A 15,444-nucleotide genomic window follows, 5' to 3' on the forward strand; every position below is an offset into this window, starting at 1 on the left:
ACAACTGAGAGACTCCTGCCAGGTTTTCTGATGAGTTTTTCAGCTCAAACTCGTTTCCCTGGCCCAGCTTTCCTCCCAGAGCCTGCTCAGACCCTGCTCCCATCACCTTCCCCAGGATTTCCACAGGGGAGGCTCCTTTGGGGTCCTTTTAGCTCTTTTATCTCCTCCAGCCTGGCTTTGAACATTTCCTGAGGGTCTCCCCCTCTTCAGCTTTGGCCATGGTCACCCTTGAAACTTTTTAGACATTTGGTGTTCCATTTCATGGTATCAAGAGCATGATAACAAGCTCCTTGGGCTGGGAGGGGTTGTGTGAGCAGCTGGAGCCAGCCAAGGTTCTCTCCTGCTGAACACCTTGGGTTGCTCTGGATGGACAAAATTCAGGACTAAATCAATGGCTCAGAGTCAAGGTTTTGAAATTCAGATGGTAAATACACACAGGACTGGGAATACACCCAGGTGGACACATGAGAGTGACAACACTGAAGATCTGATGAGAACTGAACTGTGGACTTTCTTCAACTGGAATTATTTTTCAGACATTTTTTTTGATGGAGGTTTTCTACTCAATTAATTTGTTCCCAGAAAATAGTATTTAAAAAAAATAACCAAAAAGAACTGTTTTGTTTTTTTGTCAGAAAATGGGAAGTGGAAAAGGAAGCAGTTAAATGCTCCAGCAGCTCCCTGAGCAGAACCAGCCCTTTCTCCCTGAGCTGATGTCCCACACTTGAACAGCCAAGCAATACCAGACATGAAAGCTGAATAACTGAGTTATTCTGGATGTTAATGCTTCTTTATTTCTAATAAAAGCAATGTGGAATGTAAATTCCACTCAAATGACAAGTCAAGCCCACGAATTGAAACTCCAAATGGTTTTAAAAACAATTTAATCCACATAAATGTACTTTTTTGGGACCTTGGAAAGGATTTCAAAATAAATATAAAACCTTGGCCATATCAGTAACTACAAAAAAAAAAAAGAAATATCAGGGAAAGGTCTCAGCAAAGTGGGAAAAGCACAGATGTGCAAACAGAGCTGAGCAGAAATGTGTGCGTGGCTCATTCACTTGTTTGCCAAAGTGTCATTACTGCAGTACGTTATTTACAGATAAAAAATAGCATATCCTTGCAGTCATGTGGTGTTGCTGGCTCCTGAACTTCCTGCTTATCTGACAGGTTAACCAGCAATTCTGGGCAGAAGTAACCTGGCTGCTCTGGAAGTCAGCTCTTGGCCCAGGGAAACTCCTTCATTCAGAGAAAGGAGCAGCCAGACGGGAAAAGCAGCTCTCCAGGTTGGTGTTTTTCTGCTTCCTTTTCAGACCCAAGAGTGCTCAAAGTGGGAGAGGTGGAGGTGCTGAAGCGATCAGACAGGCAGGTTGTGGTGGATAAACAAAGCCCTGCTGTCCCCCTACATTTTGGCTTAATTTGATGCCACTCCACAGCTCTGATGTTTCAGTGGGTGCAGGATGAGCAGCACAGCTGGAGGGGCTCTGTGATGTCCTTTAGTCCTGAACTCTGCACTGTCCCCTCCTGGGTTCCACAGACACCAGAGCAGAGCAGCTGGAGGGTGCTCAGGGCTGCAGAAATCCAGGAAAACCATGGAATTGCACCCAAAACCTGCAGCAGCTGCTGCACAGGACTGGCCCTGGCTTTGGGATTAAAGCAGGAAATTGGGGAGTTCCTCCTCTGTGGGAACCACAAAAAGGACAATTAACTGATTGCTGATGGGGGACAATGTTGTGGTGTTGGTGCTTTCTAAAAGCAAAAGAAATAATCCTAGAAATATTTGGGTTGCAGGGGACTTTGAAGTTCATCTCTGCCATGGGCAGGGGTGACACCCACTGGAGTAGTTTGTGCAGGAAATGCTCTGAAGAGTGGATAAGCACTTAAATATGTTGTAATACTTTACAGCCTTGTTTAAATACTGAGAAATCTCACCTTAGCCAACCCCAGAAAGGACATGCAAACACCTCTGTGTAGTACTGAGGAATGATGATAGGCTCTACAAAATGTACAGGTACAGGGAAATGTACAGGGCATTACCTCTGTGCAAAGGGGAACAGTGTAGGAACAAGCAGAGCTGCAGGGGAGGAAGAGACATCACCTAAATCTAGTGTGGTCAAAAAAAAAAAAAAAAATCAATGCCAGCCTTAAAACGGCACAGGAATATTGGAGGGACAATTAGCATTGGTGGTGCAAACCAACAAGATCATGAAGGTGCACATTTTCTTTTCTCTTCAAAGTGTTAGCAGGACATCAAGGTGGAATTGAAATATTTTATAAGTCTGTTGCTTGATCCCACTGTGAGTTTCCCCAGTCTCCAAAAATCCAGCCATAATCAGTGCACTCTCAACTGTGCTCCTGTTCCTGCTGATGCCACTCCCAGGTGGCTGTGCAGGTGTGTAACAAACACCACAAATGGAGCACTCCCCTCTGAGCTCATCTCCTGCTCCTCCAGGGCTCAGGAGGGCTGGGTGCCAGAGGGTTGAGGCTTCAGGAGTGTTTTCCTTTGTGCTGTGGTTGTGCACAAAGCTCAGACACTGAACTTTGCCATCACTTCCAGCCTGCTCCTTGCTTCTGCAGGAGAAGCTCTGAGATTTCAGGGCTGGGGAAGCTCCTTGGAGCCTCCTTTCAGATAACCCCTGGTCACAGCTCACCAAGGCCCTGCTGATACTGATGCTTTAGGATTTGAGCTTTTCTATTTCCATCTCTCTGTAGCCCTGCAGTTCTTTAGTGTGTAACTCTGAGCTCCACACCCAGTGTCAGATGCTGCTGTCCCATTTGGGGCAGACGCAACAATTCCTCTCCAGGCCTGGCAATCAGGGATACCTCACTGTCTCAGGGCCCAGAGATGGAAACAAAAGTGAGCTGGGGCTGCAAACTGGGGCTCAATGCCTTCATTACCTGGAGCTGGAATTGGAAGATGAGCCCCCAATATGTCCTGCAGAGCTCCCCTGCACCTCCTCAGGAACCGCGGCCTTGCCTGGCACTGCTGTCACCCCTGAGCCCTGCAGGGACAGGGGGCAGTTTGGTGACATTGTCCAGGTCATCCCTCATGCCTTAGGGTTCTGGTTTTTATATTTTTTCATCTATTTGTAACCCTGTGATTCTTTAGTGTGTGACTCTAAACTCCATGTACTGTGCCAGCTACTGCTGTCCCATTTGGGGCAGACACAACAATTCCTCTCCAGGCCTGGCAGTCAAGGACACCTCACTGCCTCAGGGCCAGAGATGGAAACAAAAGTGAGCTGGGGCAGCAAACTGGGGCTCAATGCCTTCATTACCTGGAGCTGGAATTGGAGGATGAACCCCCAAAGTGCAAATGGCCCAAAGTTATAAAAGTGTGAAAGCCGTGAGCCGTGGGGCAGTTTGGGTGTAGGCCCTGGGGGACTTGGTCTGCCCTGGGTGAACCTGAAGGACTTCAATAAACAGAACTGCTTTTTATTCCTTTAACTCTGTCTGGCCTCTCTGTTTAGGTAGCCCCAATAAAAGGCATCAACACCCCAGATCTTTTGCAGTTAAAAATTCCAATTATTAATGTAACCTCCCTGATAGCCCTGAGGAGTGGCTCTTTCTTCTTCCCCAGCTTCCTCAGGACACAGAAACTGTGCTCAGTTTTCCCTTTCTCCCTTCCCTTTTCTCTCCCAGTTGACCCCAAGGGCACCTGCAACAGCCAGAGCTGGCACAATTAATTAAGTTAATCATTACCTGGGGTGGATGCTGCAGGTAACTCAGCTGATTAACACCTGTGATCCTGCAGTGCTGCTTGGTTAAATCTTTGCGTTCTTCCTCTTGGGATTAATGCCATTTTACAGATTTGGGCTGGGGTTTTTGGATCATAGAGCAGACAGGCTGCTCCAGAGCTCCTCATCTTCTCAATCTCTGCATAAACACTTTTCCATAAGCAGCACTCTTGTTTCACTGAGCAATAGCAGCAAATCACTGCATTTCTAAGAATTCTGAAAAATAAAGTTCCCAGGCTTTCCCAGCTGTAAAACCCTCAGAAAGGCGTCTCTTCCCTTTTCTGCACTTGGATTTCTCTGGCAGCAGTGTGGCTGTTACACAGCAATTTTCTTTCCATGTTTTTAAAGTGGCTGATTTTAATTTGGATGTATTTTCCCCTGCAAATCCTTTAGTCAATATGGAATTACATAAAGCAGCTTTTTGAAGAGAAATTGTATCTGGAGAAGTTTCCACTCTGTGTGTGTGTGTATTTTACACAAACTATTTATTTTTTATGTCTTGGTGGCACTATCATTTTCAATGACCTGTGCTCTACCAGACTGACCTCAAAGACATAAAATGAAAAAAAAAATGATGTAATAGTTTTGATCCTTCCACATCAAGAGTGCTGCTTTCAAATAAGGACAGGGTGGAAAAAGTTTGCTTGGATGATGGCAAGAAAGTAATTTTGTTTTCTTATCCCCAAAAAATGGAAAACAGGTTGGAGTGACTTAGAAATATATTTCCTTCATATAGGTGTAAAATGCATGCAGTGTATTTTACAAGTTCTTCCCATTAAGAAAGGGAAGAAATTGTAAAATTTATAATAAAAGGAGATTTGTGTAGGTTTATCTGGAAAGGGCAGTAAAGTTTCCAATCATGAGTGAGTGTCAAATGCTCTTCCATAAAGGATCATCAGTCTTGAATAGAAGGTGAATTCTTTACATGTGCAACACAAAACCTGAAATAAAATACAATTATTGGCTTCAGCTCTCCATTATTCTCAAAAGGGTAAAAGTACTGTGTAAGTTGGGAAAGCTCCAAGAGACATTTTTAGAAAAATGAGGTGGTTTAGGTGTCCTCCACCAGGCAGGATTATTTATAATGGAAATGAAAATATTCCAGAGTCCCACATATCAATTTTGATGTTCTGGGATCATGGCTGCAGTAACTGACAATGGAAATTAAATATTCAGCTTTGTTTTCTGTCAGAAAACAAAGCTGCCATGATGCTTATGAAATAGCACCTCCAAGAGAACTTTTGGGCTGGACTGACCATGAATCAGTTTCTGTTCGGAATAATGAGCATTCATGGTATTCAGGATTTTTATCTTTATGTGCCCCAGATGTTTGAGTCAGGTTTCTCAGACCCCGTGCCCATGCCAGCCTGTCACCTTCTGGGACATGGCACAGCTGAAATGGTCAAAAGGGAGCAGAACCCTGTGTAAAACTGTTTTTAGACTTTTCAGAGCTCTTGCTGCCCTGGAGACACTCCTGTCTGCTTCTTCAGAACATTTTCCATATTTTCTGTATCATGACTGAAACAATTTAAAATCAAGAGGATGTGCAATACCACCAAACATTTATTTGAGCTTCATCTTCTTTGCCATGAACACATTAACAACTTTGGGGTGGTTTTGAAGAATAAGCAGACACTTTTACTGAGTTGTTTAATTTTTTTTTAACATCCAAACGTCCAAACCTGAATCCATTAGTGTCTCTATTGGTAGACTCATAAATCTTTATCTGAATGAAAGTTCCTCCACTGTCTTTTCCAATTGGCTCCATGTGCTGGCTTATTTCCATGCTGAACATCTGCACACCTTTGTGCTATCACTTAAACCTTCAAGACAGAGTTTACTTTGGATTTAAAGAATCTTTTTGATGCCATTCATTCACACAACATAACAGCAACATTTTCCACAGCACCAGCATAGTTCCCAATTATTTTTTAATATATATATACAAGGGAAAAATATGTTTTATCTACCTTGCAGAGCTTCAGACTGGCAGGATGTTTAAAAGAAAAAAATGTCTTTACTCTGAATTATGAGAAATCACAAGTAATACAGATTCCCCCCTGGGGATATTTCTGGGGAAGTGGAACCACATGGAGATGGAGCTCCCTCCTGGTGTGCCCTGACTGTCCTGTGGGGGCTGTTACAGTTTGGGGCACAGCAGCTCAGGAGCCTGAGCTAAAGCAAGCACAAGGATTTATTGCAGAAGAGAAGTGCAGAATATGTGCTGAGTAAGCCAGGACTTCTTGCATTATGCCAGGGATTTAAAGGGACAAAATAAATCCATCCCAGCAGCAAATCTTGGGGCACTCCACATTAACCTCTCTGTATGTCAAGAATTAGAACTTTCTTCTTCTTCTTTGTTTTTCCTATCTCACCCATGCATTTTAATCCATGGCAGAAAATTACCTTTTACCCTGCAGCTTTCAAATTTCCCTAATAAGCTTTGGGGATGGATTGGGTCAAAAGCCTTCTAAAACCAGCACTAGATGATCATCTTCAGACAGCTTTTATTCTGTAGATCTTCCTGATGGCACTCAATAGATCTGTGGGGCAAGATTTTGAACGAGTCCAAAGGGAGGGCGAGGATTTCCCCCTCTTTCCCCACTTTGTAGATATTCTGGAGTTAAATATTCGCATTTATCAGCCCATCTGAGACTCTGAACTCGACATAGGAGCAGCTGCTTGTCGATAATTTAGACAGGAGGAAATCTGAGAATGTCCAACAGATAATTACCCTCTTTGTGGAAGGACAGATTCACATCTCAGTGAAATGGATGGACAGGAGCAGGCTCTGAAGTGCTGCTGTGAATTTCAGTAGCTAAAAAATCCTGGTTGTATCCTTTGGGAGACTATTTTAGGAGAGAAAAGCATTGTACAGAACATAATCTGCTACTGAAGTTGTGCTCTACAAGCCAGGACAGCCCCGGCTCCCACCTGGGAGCTGAATAACCTGAGTTGTGTTCCTTGTGTTCTAACAACTCCTGAGCTGCTGTATTCCCACCGAGGTGCATGAAAGAAAAGGATTCTTCCTCCTTCTTCTTTTCAAGCTGAGCTAAAAGCTTTTTTTCCTTGGAGTGCTTTGAGGGAAGGTAGGAGAAGGTGGGTGTTGTATCAGCTGAGGAGGAAAGCACACAACGTGGAAAAGCTCCTCAGCACCAGGGGAAAAGTTCAAGGGTAGTTCAAGACTCCTAAAATCTTTGGGAATGTTAATTAAGAGGAGAATAAACAATTTTTTTTTTTTTACTTAGTGATGTAAATTCAACTAAATCATGTCCAAATGTGACTCTCAGTAATTTGCTCTAAATCTAAAGATTTGGGGCCCCAGTTTGGGTTTGTGTGGTGGGACTGTCTCATCTGTCGCGCCACAAACCCCTAAAACTGGTGTTATCCACTTGCCTGCATTTCTGAGGGAAAGAATCAGCATCCAGCCTCGGATCTTTGCCAGGTTTGATTTTTCCTTTATCACATTGGAGGCTGGCAGGTGGTGGGTTCAAAAGCAAACCACAAGGAGGTTTTCCATGGTTCATGGCATTTGTCATATGGATCGGGCACCTGATGTTCTGGACTCCAAATGTTTACAAGGTTGGAAAAAGTGCTCAGATCAATTCAAGGGAGAAAAACCTCTGGGTGGCAATAGGAGACAAAAACATCACCTTTTACTGAGATTCAGGTTTTTGTTGGCTAGAAAGTTTCACTTTAATTCTGTGTAATTCTGTGCTTGGCTGCTCTTCTACTTCTGCAAACTTCCCCAACATTTGGGGAGTGTCCAGAGGAGGCACCAGGATGAGCAAAGGGGTGGAGCAGCTCTGCTGGGAGGAAAGGCTGGAGAATTGGGTCTGGGGAGACTTTATGTGGGTTCTTCTGAAAGAAGGCCCGAAATAAGGGTGGAGAGGGAATTTTTGTAAGGACATGGAGTGACGAGAAAAGGGGGAATGGCTGTAAACCAAAAGAGGGGAGCTTTAGGTGGGATATTGGGAAGGAATTATTCCCTGTGAGGATGGGCAGGCCCTGGCACAGGGTGCCCAGAGCAGCTGTGGCTGCCCCTGGATCCCTGAAATGTCCAAGGCCAGGTTGGACACTGGGGCTGGGAGCATCTGGGACAGTGGAAGGTGTCCTTGCCATGGGACTGGATGGGCTTTCAGGTCCCTTCCAACCCAAACCATCGTGTAATTTTATAATTTGTTTATTTACCTTTGTTCAGATTCAGCATGGCCATTTTTGAATATTCTTTATTTAATGAAAAGTGTTATTCCTCCTCTGCAATTAACACATTTCTTCAGTCAGAATAGGAAAGTAACTCTGGGTCACTTCACTGCCTGAGGGGCTCAGTCCTGCAGGAACAAATCTGCTCAGTTTAGCTGTGGTGTACTTAGAAAACGTGCAATGGGAAACCTGAAAAGATTGATTTTGTTTAGAAGTTTTCAAGAAAAATAAATAGGTTGGGTATAAACTATCCCAAAAAACAGCCAGTTTTTGGGTGAGCTGTGCAGTGCATCCTAAGGTTATGCTGATGGCTGATTTATTTTCAATTATTTTAATTTTATTGTTTCATTCTCATTATTTTACTACTTTTGATTTTACTGTTTATTTTTATTCTTTTCCCTACCTGAATTTCCTGGCTAGCAAACACTGATGATGGCTTTCAAAGTGAGCCAAAATGGGGTGAAAAATACTGAGCTGTAAAATCACAAGTGAAAATGAGTCTGAGGGAAGTGGTTTTCCAGGATTTCAGGGTCTTCCCAGACAAACTGCAGCCAGGAGCTGAGCGCAGCTCTGTGGTGATGTGCATTGCTTAAGGGCAACAGCACAACCTGGTGGTTTCTGGTTATTCCAATGCATCAGGATCTGCACAGGAATTTCCCTTCCCCAGAACCCAGCTCGTTGCCTGCACAGACCTGAAGCCTGCTTTCATTAATTCATTTGTAAGGTTCCATTTTACCCGAGGTTTTCTGAATAAATAGAAAACAACAGACTGCAAGGGCATATGCAAAAAAAAGATGAAGTAACAGGTCCTTCTCAACATCCCCGATTCTGAAACCTCAGGGTGCTGGATATGTCTGAATTTTGCTTTCAAGATAATAACTAGAGGGATATAATTGAGGAAAAAAAATCTTGCAATATGTACTATGCAAATTTTGGGGGAAAAAAAAAACAGAAAAAAGGACAAAAGGAAAGTGTGAGCAGAAAAAATTGGAAGTTAGCCTTGCTTTTTCTATTATGACAAAGCCAAGAAAGGTATATAATGCATTTACATAGACTGAATATTCAGACACCAATAATAATATTTATTCTCTTTCTTGTGTGTCTTCAGGGTAAGTGGCGTTGTTCAGAGTGTAACTTCTGAGGTGGCAGTGAAATGAAACGGGTGGCAAATTGCTCAGAGAGAATTTTCAAATAAAATTAATTACATTTTGTGTTTTGCATGGTTGTGAAGCACAGGCTGTGTGATTGCCAGTAATGCAGATGTGGGTGCTGAACAAAACATCTTGCAAACTACATGTTCAGTTCATTTTCTCATCATGTAGGATGGGACAAAAGCCACTGTGATTAGAGAGGGGATTCCAGTCCAGTGCTGGTGCTGCTCCTGACACTAGGCAAGGCTTTTTCATGGAATAATGGAGTTATAGAAAGGTTTGGGTTTGGAGGCACCTTTAATTTCATCCACTTCCACCCCTGCCATGGGCAGGGACACCTTCCACCACCCTGGGTTGCTCCAAACCCCATCCAGCCTGGCCTTGGACATTCCAGAGACTCGGAGTCCCAGAGTTATTCTCAATCCTGCTTGACTTGATACAAAGAACATTTGATTTCACCTGTGTGGCTTTTGAGCTGAGAGCAAAGGGATTTTCAAAGCCACCTCAGGAGGACTGAAGTGCTTTGGGGCAAAAGGCTCATTGTTTTTATGCAGTGAATATTCCTATAGGATTGTCTCCACACGAGAATGCTGAGGTGTCTCATTGCTTCCTCTTTGTCCTTTAGCCCAGTCCATGGCTGAGGAATGACTCACAATCACTCTCAAGAAAGCACTGGAGTCCACTGCAGGTGTGTGTGATTCATGCATTTAAACTGACTCTAAAGCTTTCTCTTTTCTCTTATGTTATTGTGACCCAATGTATGTGAATCCTGCTGAAATTCATGAAAATGTTTGTTATTCTGCTTTGGTTTGTTACAGAGGAAACTCATTGTTACGTAAACAGGGCAAAATTTCTGAGAAACTGTACAAAGATCTTTGTAAAAGTGTAGGATGGAGGAAGGGAAGGAAGGGAAGGAAGGGAAGGAAGGAAGGAAGGAAGGAAGGAAGGAAGGAAGGAAGGAAGGAAGGAAGGAAGGAAGGAAGGAAGGAAGGAAGGAAGGAAGGAAGGAAGGAAGGAAGGAAGGAAGGAAGGAAGGAAGGAAGGAAGGAAGGAAGGAAGGAAGGAAGGAAGGAAGGAAGGAAGGAAGGAAGGAAGGAAGGAAGGAAGGAAGGAAGGAAGGAAGGAAGGAAGGAAGGAAGGAAGGAAGGAAGGAAGGAAGGAAGGAAGGAAGGAAGGAAGGAAGGAAGGAAGGAAGGAAGGAAGGAAGGAAGGAAGGAAGGAAGGAAGGAAGGAAGGAAGGAAGGAAGGAAGGAAGGAAGGAAGGAGAAGGAAGGAAGGAAGGAAGGAAGGAAGGAAGGAAGGAAGGAAGGAAGGAAGGAAGGAAGGAAGGAAGGAAGGAAGGAAGGAAGGAAGGAAGGAAGGAAGGAAGGAAATTGCCTTCTTTACCTTGAGTGCTGAAGTAGAAGACAAAATGATCAAAGACCAAATGCTGCTGTTCACAACCATTCTCTGTATCCCACTGAGGCAGTTCCTGAATCCCTCTGGAGCCGCCATGGGAAGGGTGTTGAGCTGTGTCTCAGCCAACCATAACCATGGACAGAAACCAAACTCCGGAGATGGAAGCTGTCCTGGCTTCCCACACATCCTGCTTCAGACTGGAGAAACCAGAGTATTTTTCAGATGTCTAAAAACCCTTGGCAAGCACAGGGATGTCAGGTCTCCCTGCCTGATGTGCTTTGATCACTGTAATTATTACCCATCAGCTCAGACACTGATTTGTGCCTTGCTCAGGAGCAGCAGACAGAGCTGATAGCTGGCTGGAGAAGCTCAGATCAGCTGGGTTGAGCTGACATCTCCTCCTGCTGTGGGTGCTGGGTGATGCCTGGGGCAGCACTGACAGGGTTAATTCTCTACTCTTCTTCCCCAGCTGTTTCACAAAGTTATTCCACATTTTCATATTAGCACAAAGGATTGTCAGGAATAATTTCATGTACTACCAGGGACATCTTCCTGTCATGGAATCATTAGGGTTGGAAAAACCCTTCAGGATCCTTGAGTCCAACCCTTCCTCTTGCCACATTATGTCACAGTAGAAGGTGAGCATTAATGTGGTTATAAAAAAGAAACCCAGCCCAGTTCCATAATCTGACCCCTGGGCTGACTGACAGGGTCTTCACCCAAAAACATCTTTCCCAACGTGCAAGTATTTCACTGGTCCAGCACCTGGGGGCTGTAAAGATCAGACAAATGAGCTGTCCAGACCCGGGAGTTTTGAATTGCCCATAAAATCCAGCTCAGAACAATCAAACATGCTGTTTGCTGGTGACCAGTGGAGGTTTGTTGGGGATTCTGTCCCTGACGCTCAACTGCTGTGGGAACATGTGGTGACCCCGATGTAATGAAGAATAGTCCAAGAATTGTCCTATGGGCAGAGAGGAGGGAGACACAGAGCAGTGCCGGCAGAGCTTGTCCCCACAGCAAAAAGCTGGAAAAAGACAGAGGCGAGTAGAGCCGACCCTGCAGAAAAAAGTGCAAAAATTACAGCCAAAGGGCTCTGTAAGACAAAAGCTTGAAAAAAATCAGGGAGCCAACTCTCCAAAAATTATAGCCAAAGAGCTATGTGAAACCAAAAACCCGGAGAAGCTGAAAATACAAGAAAAACCCCACAGAAGATATGGGGAGGTTTGTCTGTGCAAGACCAGCCAGTTCTAAAGGAATAGAAACTTCTTCTTGAGGAATGGGACATAGATTATGATGAAAAACCATTATTAGCTTTAATAACATGAGCTAAAAACCACAACCTCTGAGAAGACAGCGGGCATGGCCCTGGCCCATGCCAACCACTGAGAACACAGCCACGCCTCCAGTGGGTGTGGCTACACCCCCATGCCAACATCTGAGAACACAGCCACGCCTCCAGCAAGCATGGCCCTGCCCCATGCCAACCTCTGAGAAACACAGCCACGCCTCCAGTGGGCATGGCCCCGCCCCATGCCAACCTCTGAGAAACACAGCCACGCCTCCAGTGTTTGTGGCTGCACCCCATGCCAACCCCTGAGCACACCACCATGCCTCCAGCGGGCATGGCCCCGCCCCATGCCAACCTCAGGGGACACAGCCACGCCTCCAGTGGGCATGGCCCTGCCCCATGCCAACCTCTGAGAACACAGCCACACCTCCAGCAGGCATGGCCCTGCCCCATGCTAACCTCTGAGAAACACAGCCATGCCTCCAGCGGGCATGGCCCTGCCCCATGCCAACCTCTGAGAAACACAGCCACGCCTCCTAGTGGGCGTGGCCTCTCCCTCAACGCTGCCTCCATTGGCGGCTCTGGGAATTACATCCTCCAGAGCTGCTGATGTCAAACCCGGAAGCAGAGCCACTCCAACGCCATGGCCCATCCTGCAACCACCACAGCCCCTCAGAACCTTGCAACATCTCCTGACAGCAATGGTAAGCTTGCCAGAGCATGGGGAGAGCCCCTGCAGGGCGTTAAAAGCATCCAAGAGTGTTATTACATAGGAATATTGGTAAAGAAGGCTGCCCAAAAAAATGGCATTGGCCGCGTAGCACAGCTGCCTCTCAGCAGCAGGAGCAGGCCACCCTCACACCCTAAGTACGGGCAGCGAAGATGCAAACAAAAAACAATCTAACAGCTCCAGCCAAAGCAGTGCCAACAAAAGCAACGCCAAGTTCTACGCCTCAAACATCAACAAAGCTCCACAGCCTCTACTGCTTCAACTGTACAAAGGTTCTCATATTCCACGGACTCTAATACACTAATAACATGTGCTAAGGGTAAAACTGTAGAAAGGGTGTCACATAAGGGTTATAAAAATACACAACTGCTTATTAAATATGCCCTAGAATTCATAGTACAGTGTTTATTATTGTTGTTTGTAAAATCAAAATTAACAAGTCTCTGATAGCTGATTCTGTTACAGCTACTAAGAAAGTATTACGTTTCTGTCTCAAGTACAGGCCACTGTGTATTAAAAATATCCTAGAACGTATGTTAGTAAGTTTATTCATAATCCTTCTGTCATTATTACTTGCAATGCTACTAGATCAACCTAGAAAACTCAAAGGATTTACTTGTAACATTTTAGATCTGTTAAGGCATACACATATGCATTAATTCAGTAATGTCATAAGCAAATTCCAGTTGCAAAGTTTTTCAACTGAGAATTTGCCACCTGTCATAATTCTAAAAACTAAAGTCACCTATTGAAGTCAGTAACAAATTTGTAATTCTAACAAAAGGAATAAAAGCATATTGCTTGCACTGTTACCATAATAACTGAAAGATTAAAATGCCTATATTTCTTTAATTATTCATAAGTTGTTCATGCTAATTTTTTTTGTTCCCAAGTGCCACACCCACACAGTTTTTGAACATTTTCAGGGATGGTTCCATTGCCTTTCACCCTTTCACTGAGGAAATCTTCCCTGTTATCCAGTCAAAACCCATTGGAGGCCATTTCCTCTGGTTCTGTCATTCTCACCTGAAAGACAAGACCCACCTAGCTGGGACCCCTTTCAGGTATCTGTAGAGAACAAAATGTTGAAAAATTAATGTCAAACATTCCCTCAGAAAACAACCCCAGTTTTCCTGCTGGGATATAGGAAAATTCTCCTTTTCCCATGCTAAATTGAGGGATAATAGAGAGGGTCTGCACTGTGTTTCGCCCCAAAGTGAAAGCTGCTTTCAGTACACACAGATGGTGAATCATGCTTTACCCAGAGGAGTACAAAATCTGTCCTACAAATTCACTGTGTTCCCATATTTGTCCACCAAATTGTGTTCTCACTGCTGTAAATTTTGTATTAAATTATTTAGGTCAGCTTAAATTTGGAAAGCAGCAAAAAGAACACCATTTTTTTTGCCTCATTTACATGTCTGTGGTTGCTGTAACACAGTTTGCTTCCTAAATTAAAGTGATGCAAGCAGTCTGCCAAGGAAATGCACGGCAATATTTTTTGGTTATATTTTTGAAAAGCTGGTTGTAACTCTCAGTCATTAGCCCAAAAATAGGTGGACACGTGGAGTATAAAAATTTAGATTTCTTCCAGCATGCACTGGGTCTGTGGATGCTCTGGTTTGAAGTTTCATAATTTTCCTGTGAATGAAGAGCATTTTGAGTCTTTGCTTAATGGTTAAAGCATATCAATACCTGTGATCCTGTGATTAAGGCCTGCCTAATGGCAGGTATTGTCAGGATCCAGAGGATCACATTAAAAGCCATTAATAGCTGCATGCTGTGCTCTGACATGATACAGTCCAGCAGCTGCCCCGCGGAGAAACACTCCAGGCATCGTGTCAAAGGGATGCAATGCTAATAACTGAGTTAGGATGGGTTTATTTCATCCTGATGGTGCCAGAGCCCTTCCTGTGCCTTTGGACAGGCTCCTCCTCAAGGCCTGCCCTCATCCCACCTCTTGTTTTCACTGCTGCTGAGATTCCATTTCAGGTCCTGCCAAAAGCTCCAGACCCCATTTCTGGCTGGCTCTGTCCCAGGCAAACACCTCCCAGTTCCTCAGGGCTTCCCATAAACATTTCCACACAACTCTGTCAGCTCCTGCTGCCTGACATTCCTCTGGGGATGCCCTGTGTGGGCTGACAAAAGTTGTTTTGTGGGTTTTCCTGGGTGGGTCCCACCTTTCTGCTCCCACCAGATGCCAGTTTTCATAAATGGGAAGGTTTTATCCACTGAGGCTGCTCATATTTGATTGTGCTTGCATGAATCCTGCCATGGAGTGACCCAGCACAGCTTTCCAAGCAAGTTCTGGTGGTGTTAGCAGTGCAGGCCTTCTGCTTTATTTTTATTTATTTGTATATATTTTTTTTAATTTGTATTTTTTTCTCTCACTCTGGAGAACCTCTGTGCTGATCCCAGAGACTGAATCCCCATTTCTCATGCACCAGATGCCCAGCACAAACGAAATTCCCCCTGCCCAGGTACCCATCATGGTAACCCCTGTCTCAGCATTAGCTGGAAATCATCTGCATGGTGACACTCTGGGGTCACCTAAGCCCAGAGGGACAATGGTTTGGGAAGCACAGAAAGAGCTGCATCCATTCACTTGCATTCCCTTTGGTCAAACCTCTTGTTTCCTGTCTGTTCTGGTTTAATTACCCCAGCAGCATTTGATAAATTTTACTCCTTGCCCATCTTCTCTGGAATAGCTTCCAGGTTTCTCTGTAAAACACTCAGATTCAGGCCCTTTCCTATCTCATGCACCAATACCTAATTTTCACACAGATTTTTATTGATTGCTTTTCTTGGTGTTATTTTATTTTGCTGTTTTACGGCTGCTGTTAACATTTACTAGAGGAATTAATTTACACTCTGTGTGGAAGGACATCGCTGCAGATATTCTGGCAACATGAATTGCGACTAAAATTTGGG

The 15,444-nt window shown here is 44.4% G+C and overlaps 1 protein-coding gene across 1 annotated transcript in view; it reads left to right on the forward strand.

Moving 5' to 3' along the window:
* The first annotated feature begins 1,270 nt into the window (after nucleotides 1-1,270).
* The window catches only part of BCHE (butyrylcholinesterase), a 50,179-nt gene continuing 36,005 nt past the window's right edge, over nucleotides 1,271-15,444 (forward strand). Inside the window, exons 1-2 of the mRNA XM_058812375.1 lie at nucleotides 1,271-1,289; nucleotides 9,720-9,782. The gene's annotated coding sequence lies outside the window, so the exon portion shown is untranslated. The remainder of the gene's footprint in view (nucleotides 1,290-9,719; nucleotides 9,783-15,444) is intronic.

Source organism: Ammospiza caudacuta, chromosome 11 (genome assembly GCF_027887145.1).
Source record: "Ammospiza caudacuta isolate bAmmCau1 chromosome 11, bAmmCau1.pri, whole genome shotgun sequence".
In the NCBI taxonomy this organism is placed as follows: domain Eukaryota; kingdom Metazoa; phylum Chordata; class Aves; order Passeriformes; family Passerellidae; genus Ammospiza; species Ammospiza caudacuta.